The sequence below is a fragment of the Lasioglossum baleicum genome, chromosome 20 (genome assembly GCF_051020765.1).
Source record: "Lasioglossum baleicum chromosome 20, iyLasBale1, whole genome shotgun sequence".
NCBI lineage: Eukaryota > Metazoa > Arthropoda > Insecta > Hymenoptera > Halictidae > Lasioglossum > Lasioglossum baleicum.
Window position 1 is genome coordinate 3,953,708 of NC_134948.1, and position 11,595 is coordinate 3,965,302.

The 11,595-nt window shown below is 47.0% G+C and overlaps 1 protein-coding gene across 3 annotated transcripts in view; it reads right to left on the reverse strand.

Annotated features, from left to right (window-relative positions):
- LOC143218983 (uncharacterized) overlaps window positions 1-5,888 on the reverse strand; it is an 87,606-nt gene extending 81,718 nt beyond the window's left edge. For all 3 annotated transcript variants that reach the window (XM_076444683.1, XM_076444684.1, XM_076444682.1), the window contains exon 1: window positions 5,286-5,888. The gene's annotated coding sequence lies outside the window, so the exon portion shown is untranslated. The remainder of the gene's footprint in view (window positions 1-5,285) is intronic.
- Window positions 5,889-11,595: the final 5,707 nt, after the last annotated feature.

The following is an 11,595-nucleotide window of genomic DNA, read 5'->3' on the forward strand; positions in this document are numbered from 1 at the left end:
CGGCGAAAAGAATGTTTATCGCGAAGAAACGAGCGAGCTGGCTTCGAATGCATCGTTGCGCTAATAAGCGGAGGCATTTCGCGGTTAATAAATGAAAACAGAAACCGACGGCCGTTTATTATACTTGCAAATTGGCAATTATGGGCGGCGAGGAACGCCGGCGCAAATATTCCCTCCCTTTCGCGAGGGACGCGACGCGCGACCGGCCGCTTTTCCCTTCGAAAACCATCGCGAGAGTTTCTCGTGAACCACGAAACACTCCGTTGCGAAACGATAGCCGATCGTCTGCCGGCCATTTCGAGCCCTCGGACAGGTTTTTCGAGCGAAAACTCTGCCACCGAGACCATTCTACACGATCCCGTCACCGAAAGTACGCGCACGAAAATTGCTTTCGTGAAAAAAGTCGGATTTCAATTTTAATGAAACTCGGCAGAGGTTATAGTCGACGAGTTGACGATTGTTTTAAGACCTTGGACAACTTTTTTAGATGAAAATTGCGCCACTGACAGAATTTGGAAGATTTTTACTGTCGAGAGCATTTATAAAAATTCGAGCAACGAAGAGCAGTTGTAAAAAAATTGCTGGCATGACAAAAGTCGGAGTTCAATTTTGATGAGAATTAGTAGGGGTTGTAGTGGATAGTTTGACGGTCATTTTGAGACCTCGGTCGATTTTTTTGGACGAAAATTGTGCCACTTGCAGAATTTACAAAAAACCACCCCTTCGGAAAATGTCAGATTTGGATTTTTATGGAAATTTGTAGATTAACGACAGATAAATATTTGTGAGCAGTGATTTAAATGTTCATGCAATTTGTTCGTTAATCAGTTATTTCAACCACATATTTCCTTTTTATAAAAAGGACATACTGTATGTAGTCAAGCTAAGACACCTAATCGAAAAAGTGGGCTTCAGAGCACACCTACTCCTATCCGACGGACACCTGTCCGAATAGAACGCTCCTGGATACAACAACCCTTTTACAAATGATTATTATTAACAATGACAAATTCAAACATTCTCACATCTTTAAATATCATTACTAACTCATTTGCCTAGAAAGTTCGAAGCTTTCGCGACATTTTACACACTTCACGGAATAATTTCACTGTCCACAAGATGGCGGAGGATCGCCGGACTGGTACACACTCGAAACACCGGGAAGTTCAAACAGCGAACCAAAAGACTGTCACACCACGAAGAAACACAAATAGAAAAAATAAAATTCCTCAATCTAGAACGAAGTTTATAGAATTCAGTGAAGATTTTCTTAATATAATGTTACAGCTGTGTAGAAGTTCGACGCAGTTTAATTACTTTTTACTCCGCAAACTCGGACAAAAACAAATGATCATCTAACCACCTGTGACCGCGGCATCATCACTAAATATTCGCTTTTTACGAAAGTCGGGAGACCTCGAGAGACAAGGGGTTAAAACGCAGAGATCTTCGAAGGCAAAGAAACTTTGTTGCTATCTGTCGGGAGAGATTTCGGAGGGTCTCCGGTGAGGGCCAGTGATTTCCTTTTCGGGCCCGGGGAGTCGAGAAATCGAAATTTCCGCGTCGGTGGACATCGTTGCGATGGCGGGTCCCTCGGAACAAAGGTGCTCGGGGCCTCGCGAAAAGCGACGCGACGCTCAGCGGGGCCTCCGGCCCGGCTACCTGGGCCCGTCGGGTCCCGTCGGCCCCCCTCGGGCCCCGTTCGTTGCGCAATCGAGCGTAACGAGTCATTATTCGACGATCGGTCTCTAATTTCCCCGAGGAAAAGTGGTCGGCAACCCGATCCGACGGAAAAACTGGACGCTCTATCCAGTTTCCAAGGGCTCTCGGCGATCGTGTTTATACATCGACGACGTTGAGGGATATATTGGACAGTTTTTTCCTCGAGGGATATTAATTGTAAGAGCGACGGCGAGGCGAGAAAGTAAAATACGAGCGAAACGGTCCGTCGAGTGTGAACAGGCGCCATCTTCCCGTCCCTCTCGCTTCGAGAGACAACAGTTTCCTTTGATACAGCGCGAGCGACGGCTCTCTCCAGAGCCAACGAACCCTGGCCATCGCAAAAACTGCGCTGCCAAACGCACTAACACTGCCAAACAAGCCTAACTTCGAGACGCGAGGGATGGGGACCGACGGCGAACCGAAAGTTTTTTCGCTATCAACTATTTCCATTCCAGAAAATTGTAGCTTGGTCTAAAAGAATTCGAAAACCGCTGTTTTCTATCAATTTTTGTTTCTCAGACATTTTACTTCGAAGACATGCGAACTGTTTCAGCTTGGCTGGTTACCTTTGGGAATTTTTTGCAACCGAACTATGAAAGGTGCGGCCATATTTCTTGCGTAGAACGATTCCGTAGAGTCTCCCGAGTATGACGATATTTTTGTTCATAGGATTATGTTTGTCTAAGTGTGTACGAACAGTGTTTGTTTGCATGCGTGTCGAGTGGCAAGCAGAAAGTCTGATTTCAGACGTTCAGCGGAGCTTTGCGAATTTTTTACGGTCGAGCTACGAAAGGTACGGCAATGTTTCTTACGTGGATCGATTCTGTAGACTGTCCCGGGTATAACGATATTTTTTTTACCCGATTATGTTGTGTTCCAGTGTGTTTGAACTGTGTTTGTTTGATGGCGTGTACGGCGGCGAACAGAAAGTCGAATGTACTCTGCTTCGAGAAGAAAAAGAGCACTTCTGATCTGGAACGATTCTACACGCTCTCCTGGATATAGTGACATAGTTTCCATCAGGTTTAGAATGTTTAAGTAGATGTCAACAGTTCGCAAATATTTCTTGCGTAGAATGATTCTACACTCTCTCTCTCCCGAATATCAGATTATTATACGGCTGCGAACACATTCAAGTCGAGGTGAGATACGGTAGCTATCCTAACCGCTCGAGACACAACTACTTTCTCTACTGCAACTGCATCGCGACGATGCAACTGCAATTTTTGCATCGATGACAGAATCCATAGTCAACATACATCAAGCTTCTCCCCATGTCATCGACATCGACGAAGATAGTCGATAAAGTCGAAGAAATCTCTGCGAAGATAAACTGCCACTTTCCATGAAAAAAAAAAATCCGTTGTAGTAATCGTGCGATGGTTTTGATCGCATAATTAGCCAGACATAAATCCAGAAAGTCTTCACTCGGTCTCACGATTTTTTTACAATTAAATTCACTTGGACTTTTCAAGAAATTTTTCAACAATTAATTCAGGAGCGTTTCGAATTCCCTGCACTGTGAAAGAATCGTAAAGATGGCAGGAATTCGATTGAAAATCCAGAAGAACGCCGTCGAAATTGTTGATATTTCTCCAAGATTCCAGTGAAATCGCGAACATATGATTCACAAGCGCAATTTCCCGGATTGTAAAAATGTTCCGCGGTGAAAAATGCATATCTAGCTCACTGTCTACTCTAATGGAACCGCATCCAGCGTGACAAGTTAATGGCAAGAGTAAATTCTGTCCGGCTTTATCGAATTCTCGGTCGACTGCCGATTCCCGGTTCCAGAATCGCGATTTACGGGTCGGGGGGACGCGATTTTCCGCGCGCTATAGCGATCTTGGCCGCAAACCAGCTCCCCGTCGCGTCGCACGAAACACTATAGCCGGGAAGGTTTCCGAGCACGAGCACACTCCGGTACAACGTAACACTTATCGAGAGAACGTCGCGGTGCTCGTTACGAACTCGATTTCGCCCGCGATTTACGATCAGACGACCGCAGACGCGTGCTCCGCGGTCCCAAGCATAACCGTCGGCGGCCATACTGCGCGTTTAGGCGAATTCCCACCGAAACACCCCGTCGAATAACCGTCGTGCTACCTATTATCCACGAAATTGCTAATTAACAGCCTCTTTTACCACGTTTTTTAATTTAGGCTCGGTCTAGACTAACACTTGACACTTTTCCGACACACGTTCACATACTTCTGCGGGACACATACTGCTGCCATAATCGAAAACGTTGACGAAAATCGACATTTCCTAGCGACAGAACTGGAAGAGAGAATTTCGAAGAGGTTTTTGATACGTTCAACACGATGTAACTTCGTGAAAAATAGTCGGTCGATGATGAACTTAGGCTCGTTTTGAAGCATGAAATCTGCGCTTCAAATTCCCGCAAGTTGTTCTAACTTAGGATGGTTTTATAGTTCACCGTGAGCAGAATAGTAGGAGCTACCGTATTTCGGAAATGTTCCGAATTCGAAAGTCTGAGGAGAAGTGAAAAATATCTTTTGCGACTTCTAACTAACGTGGATTTGAAGATTGAAGTTTCAGCTTTACGCAGAGTAAAAGAAAATTGAGCTACGATTTCTTTTCGCTGTTTTACAGTACTTTTAGTGAGGAAGGTGCCACTACTACCCTACCGCATCGCAATGTGGACAATAGTTGCAAACAGCATGATAATCAAACTAGTGTAACTCCGAGAAAAATTATCGGAGGGTGATGAACCCAGGCTGATTTTGAAGAGCAAAGTCAGCGCTTTCGAGTACACTGCGTCGATTTTCAACGAAGTACTTTTCCGCTACGAAACGGGAAAAAATATGTGGACGGTGTCTTTTCCGACATTATATGAATTCGAAAGATTCTGTAGAAGTCAACAAAATTTTCTCGGGATTCAAACCAACGGGGATCTAATGCCTGAACTCTGCGCTTTCCAACAAGCCCAACAAAATGTATCTACGATTTTTTTTCGCCGAATTATGGCAGTGTAAATACCACATTAAACGAGCTCACTTTTACATATGAATTTTGAGGAAAAAAGGATTAAAGAAGATTACGAATTTTGATGTTATCTTAACAGTACATTGTTTCGAGCATATCTTGTGAGAATTTCAAGCCGACGCGATCATGATCGATGCGGGTAAAAATAGAACCAGAAAGCTATCGACTTAGTCACTCACATTTCCTTGCATTTTGGAGTTTCACAAGTGAGACACGATTGTGATCATGAAAACGACTGTGCACTGATTGGAGGGAGGTCAACCTCTAGCATATTGAAGGCGACTAAACCTGTCTCGAACCGTGACAAACAAAAACGATAATATTCAACCGAACTACCACAATATTCCCTGAATCGCCTGACGGTAGAAACCAAACAATCTCCTCGAAAGCCCCTGGCCGCCTCTTTAACGGGCGTCAACAGAAGCCAAGGCGACACCCTCGAGTTCTCCGATCTGCCGCGCTAACCGGATCATTCCCGCGTACAATCTACGAAAAGCTTTCGCGATCCGAGAGTGCAGGTCGACGTATCTCTTGATCTCCTCGCAGGTGCTTACCTCTTTCGATATCACAGTGCGTCGCGATAAGTAGCCGGCGGCTGGCTCGCCGGTCAGCGGAGAAGAGGTACGTTCGATGGGCGTGTTTATAAAATCGTTATCACTTTCGTTAGCACCAAGTCGACGAAGCAGAAGTAGAAGACACTGCACTGTACACACACACAGCACATCGTGGGCTCTCTCGAGATTTGGTCGTCCGGTAGCAGGGATGTCGCGTGGGGTTGTCGGCCCCGGTTCCGTTGGATCCGGGTCCCTTCTGACAAAGTAACCGTGTGTCTCTCCTCTCGTGCGTCCTCGGGGGGGCGCGTATGCTCCAGAGCGGTCCTCGCACGAAACCCGAGATTTGGTATAATCCGTGTGAAACAGAGAGCGACCGCGGCCGCCCGATTAGCTTGTTTCTTCGTTTGCGTATACTCGATCGTAGTACGTGATCTCTGTAACCGCGCTCCTCCCGCCCGGGGAGGGGAAACCAGCAGCGAAAACGGAGAAAGAAGAGAGAGAAGAGAGAGAGAGAGAGAGGCTTGTGAAGCACGCGCGCGCGCGCACGTAAACTCGAAGCGATGCGACTGTCGTGGCACCCGGCGCGGAACTAAGGCGAACGAAAACACCGGCCTCGGCGTTCCCCTCGCGCGAGCCCCGACTCGGCGATTCTCGGTCACCGTCGGCCGTGGTCGGACACGCCCACCGTCCTAGGGACCAACCCACTCGCGGGCGGTCGCTCCGGGACACCCCACCGCCGCGCGAACGTCAACGCCGTGCCTCGGCCCCCCACCATACAGACCACAGCGAACCTCCCACCCCCGCGACGCGGTCCACGGCCCGCTTTTTTCCTCGTTTGCGCCAGACAATGCGCCCCCGGGAATTAGGATCTCGCTTTTTTGCCGGCCGCATGAATGAACGGGACGCGCGCACGCCGGATACTGTTTCACGCGCGCGCCCCGAAACCCGTAAGACAATACCCCGGTCGCTTTGAAACACGATCGGGAGATCCACCATCGACACCGCATGCCGAACCGACGACCCGCGAGGTCACGCGACACCCCCGCAGAGCGTTTTCCGCGGCTACGTCGAGCGTTCCGGGCCCCCCCCCCCGGCTCCGATATTCTTGCAGTTCGAACGATAAACGTTGCGGTGTGCGCCAATTTATTCGGCTCTGCGATTAACAGATCTTCTATTCATGAAGTGATGACAATTATTCTTTTTCTGGATTGTTTAGGAAGTCCATGGGACCAGTTTCGCAGAGACTCGGCAGCCCGTTAAGGGGTTAATAGACTGCGGTTGCTCGTTTGCAGCTTCACACAGCCAAATCAAGATTTCAGTCAAGATTAATCGCATAGATAGCTTATTGGTGGACTGCGGATATGGATTCTTATTGCGTCTCATTGAGATGGTTAGATTTATTCGTCTGTAATAAAGGGTATTTGCGAAATCGTGGTACAACCAGGGCAGATTCCACATGCAAAAATAAGTCGGTAAAAAGGAATGACATTTTTTCTTATGCAAATTGCAGCGAATTCACGTGCTGTTGCATAGGAATCGTGTGACGCGTCTGACCATGGTCAAACCAATTCTACTTTGTGCATATGCTACAGCACGCGAACCTGGCGGAAAATGAGCTGCCAAACGAAAACATGTTATTCCTTTTTTTCGACTTATTTTTGCATGTAGAATCACCCCCTCGCCGGTTTTATTTTAGTGGCAACTGTAATTAGCTGTAGATAAGCTTAAACCCGTTCAAAACGTAGTAGCTCCGAACAATGCGGTCTAGCTTCAAACACAGGCGGTTTTCGAGAATAGAAAAATTCTTATCTACAGTCCAAAACATCCTTGAACATACACAGAAAATTTCAAAAAGATCCATAAAACTGTCTCTTCGGAAAAAAATCCCAAAGTCGCCCTTAGCACCCTCCCAAAATAACAGAATTAGCTACCACCACTCGATTCGCTCCGCGGTCGCTGTAGAAATAGTTCAGCTCGAAAAGTCGTTACAGAAAAATTATTTTCTACATACCAGAACGTCCTCTAAAACATACGAAAAGTTTCGAAGAGATCGTCCCACCAGTTTCTCCCCAAAAAATTCCCAAACCTCTCGCTTCCAGTACGTCGCGAAACGCGTCGCGCCGTTCAACGCTCTGACGCACCGCGGCGGCGGTGATTTCGGGGCGCGTGTCGCGATCTCTGCGATCCACGGATCGCACGCGCCGGTAGGATCGTCGAAAATCCGGGCGCGTGATCTTCCGCGTTACAGGTTGCCGGGGGTCAGTTGATCGGATAAGCGTCGCATCGGAGAGCTTTCCCGACTTCTATCTCGATGCCGGTGCAGCGATCGCCGATTAGGGGTGTGGGGAGGGGGTCGAGTGGATCCACCCCCGCGGCCGCTCGACACTGGGGCTTTCTCCCGCCCCCCGGAAGTCGGCCGAGGGAGCGCAAATGAAAAGACGAGGGAAAGAGGGAGAGAGAGGAGGAGAGCGAAAGAAAAATCTCGTACGCGAGAAACATCGGCGAAAGCCGGAGAAAGAGGGACAAAACTGTGCGGAGAGCGAGGAAGAAGGGTGGGAGAGTGGGAGGAAGAGGAAGAGAGAGAGCTGGAGAGCGAGAGAGAGAGAGAGAGAGCAGTCGATTCCGTCCCGGGAAGGACGAGCGTTCCGCGCGAGGACGAAGGACGCGTTCGTCTCGCTTTCGCGTCGCCTCGGATGGGCGGGGCGAGGGGAGAGGGGTTCTCGTAGCTGGAGAGGTGGTGGGGGAGCCACGGGAACGGGTTGGCGGCGGTGCCGGGTCGCCGGGTGGCTCGAGTACCAGCGGAGAATACAACCGAACAATCTGTAGAAGCTTGTTCGGGACGAGAGAAGTCCGTAGATCAGCCAATCAGATAGGCATACCCCCTCTCGTCCATTGTCACAAAATGGCGGCCCTAAATCAGCCTGACTCCGCCTATCCAGCCCCCCCACCCCCACCTCACGGGCAAACCTCTAGCGCCGCGTCATGAAAAACTCCGCCTATCGATTCATTTTTACCGCTCTTGTTTCCCCTCTCTCCGGTGGCTTTCACCGGTCGGTCTCTTTCTCGCTCCCTCTCTCCCTCTCTCTCTCCTTTCTCTCTCGGGCTCTCTCGGCCGCTTCCTTCTGGATCCTCCCGGCATACGGAGCCGCCGCTCCGTGCATCCTGATTTCGAGACCCTCGTCTACGCGCTCGGAAAATCGATGGGAAAACGCGCGACGCTTTCCTCCTCTTCTCTCTCGCTATCTCTCTCTCTCTCTTTTTCTCTTTGTCTATTCAGCTTCCTCGGCGGTGGGAGCTCTAATAAAATCAAAAAAATTGATGCTCACCAATTCACGCTGTTCCTCCGGTTCTGAAAATTCGCGGGCCCTCGAAGTGCACAGAAATGCGACAAATAAATCGTGTATGCTATCGCAAAAATTTCTGGGGAGGTTGGAGAATTCTAATGAAACAAATTAATGTTATGTTTACTAATTCTAAAAATTCATAGGACCTCCGAATGCACAGAAATGCGACAAATAAATCGTGTATGCTATCGTAAAAATTTCTGGAGGGGTTGGAGAATTCTAACGAAACAAATTAATATTATCTTTACCAATTGTAAGAATTCATAGAACCTCCGAATGCACAAAAATGCGACAAATAAATCGTGTATGCTATTGTAAAAATTTCTGGGGGATTGAAGAATTATAACAAAATTAATTGATATGATATTTACTAATTCTAAAAATTCGTAGGACCTCTAAATGCACAGAAATGCAACAAATAAATCATGTATGCTATAGTAAAAATTTCTGGAGGGGTTGGAGAATTCTAATAAAATAAATTAATATTATATTTACTAATTCTAAAAATTCATAGAACCTCCGAATGCACAGAAATGCGACAAATAAATCGTGTATGCTATCGTAAAAATTTCTGGAGGGGTTGGAGAATTCTAACGAAACAAATTAATATTATATTTACCAATTGGGGTGGAGAATTATAATAAAATAAATTGATATGATATTTACTAATTCTAAAAATTCGTAGGACCTCTAAATGCACAGAAATGCAACAAATAAATCATGTATGCTATAGTAAAAATTTCTGGAGGGGTTGGAGAATTCTAATAAAATAAATTGATATTATATTTACTAATTCTACAAATTCATAGAACCTCCGAATGCACAAAAATGCAACATATGAATGCTGCAGAATATTATAGACGTTGTTGGAGGGGTTAGGGGAGTAATTGCATCGTTCGCGCGATGGTTGAATGGCTGATTGCTTAGGGCAGCATACGGAACGTACTCGCACGGTGAAAACGCGACTCGGCAGCCGGGCACCGAATAATTCGATCGCAGCTTTATTCGAGCGGGCGAGCGAGCGGAGAGCAAACGAGTTTAATGATAATGAGCTGCGACCCCGAGAGTGCCGAGCGCCGGGATTATTTCGCGGGCCGCTTATTCCAAGGCTGCGGATCCGGATAAACCGGGGACCCCGGTTCCAATACGTTCCCGATGAAAGTGCGAGTGCATTGTCCGCGATAACGCCGTTGCACCGCAAGGTCACGCGTACACCAGACAAATTATTCCGCGGTCCACCGTGTCGACACCGCCATCTTCTTACCATAAACCACGCCAATTAATTGCAAACCAATGACAAAGTCGGGTGACGCATTTTTCCGCGAAAGGAGCGGCGGCTACGAATGCCTTCACCGTGCTATCTAAAAAAATCTGCTGGAGCAATTGCTTCAAAGTTTGGTACACATGTTTCGGAAACGTGCAATTTTCATTCCGGACACTATTATTTACCTCGGATAATTTTTTCATATTTTTCTTTTAGTGTTGAAGCAGTAGAAGTGGATATCTCGGTACGGTGGAGACTAGGTCATCTTTAGATCATCGTCATTTTGGAAACTATTGTCCCAGGAGAAAATCCTTGTAGTGCATAGAAGCTGTGCTCATGTAGATTGTAGAGCAGTTCGAAATCTTGATTTCGGTTCAATGGTTTATTCAGGAAAAATCGAAGAGTGGCCGGACCGTACGAGAACGATGCTGATACTCGACGCCATTTTGTGCAACATCCAGGCGATTTTGTGAAAAATAAAAAATGTCTAGCAATTGTTCGAAGTATGCGCTTTTAACGGTACATAATTCTTTTTTGATGGGCAGCTTCGATTTTCCATGAAAAAAATTGCCAAATACCTCGGAGACGTCTGAACCGTTAACGACGGTTTTATCGACGGCAGAACCGCGATTTATGGTTTCGAAGCGTGTGTTTTCGACGTCGACGGTCGTCCATCGACGCGAACCAGTGCCGGACACGTCCGGGGAGGGGGCTTTGATTTTTATCAGCGCTCGGCAAACCAGATTCCGACCGCCGCCGTTCCCGGTGACGACGAGATCCGTGCTGATACGCGAGTTAATAAAATCATTAGGCGAGCATCGGTTCCGACAAGCCCCGACGATTCTCGACTGTAAGCGATCCCCAATAAAGCCTGTGAATTTGCGGCCTGCGTCTCGTTTGTCCGTCAGGGCCAGGTACAAAAGCGTCCTCCGAAGCGTTGCCCCAAGGGACGCGCCGATCATTTCCCCGGCAAACACGTTCCACAGACTTTTCACCTCGCTTTCCTTTCCTTCGACAAGTCGCTCGGCCTAGAACTTCCGGAAAGGTCGATTTTTATTTTGTTGCGCTCCTTAGATCGAAATGGAACTCCACGAATTTTTTTTTAAACCGTCTATGATTTTCGTCGGGTCTGAAAATTTTTTTGCGGGTCAGTTCGGACACTGAATTGTGCACAGGAAAATTTTCAGCGGCCTGCGTTTGTTAATAATGATTTTAGAAATTTCTAAATGGGGATGGTGAATCTCTGTCTTAAAAGCTATTCGTTGGTTGTCTACTTCTCGTTTTGTCGAAGTCTTCATTAGGGGTTTATTTCCCGGAAAGGGTAAGGCTCGGAACGACCAGAAGCGTAACCGAAGGACTCGCCTAATCTTCAATGACTCACCGTGTTCCATTAACCGCTATTAACGGAATCTCGGGACGCTTTAAGTAGGCTGCTCTTAATGTTCCCTTCGAACGCCACTTAATTATCCTTTACCCTTCGATCCGAGCCGCTTGTTCAACCCCTGACAATCCTGCAGTCAGGTGTACTTCAATATTATAATAATACTTTGAATCCCTATGCGAAATTTTCCTAATCTGTTGCTGGAAATCGGAATTTAAATATGCTACTTCTCGTTTAGTATTTCTAAACAATTTTAGAAAATTCATAGAGCCTAGTATGAAGAGAATTAATAGTGTTCCGGTAGAATGTGAATTTTTGCTG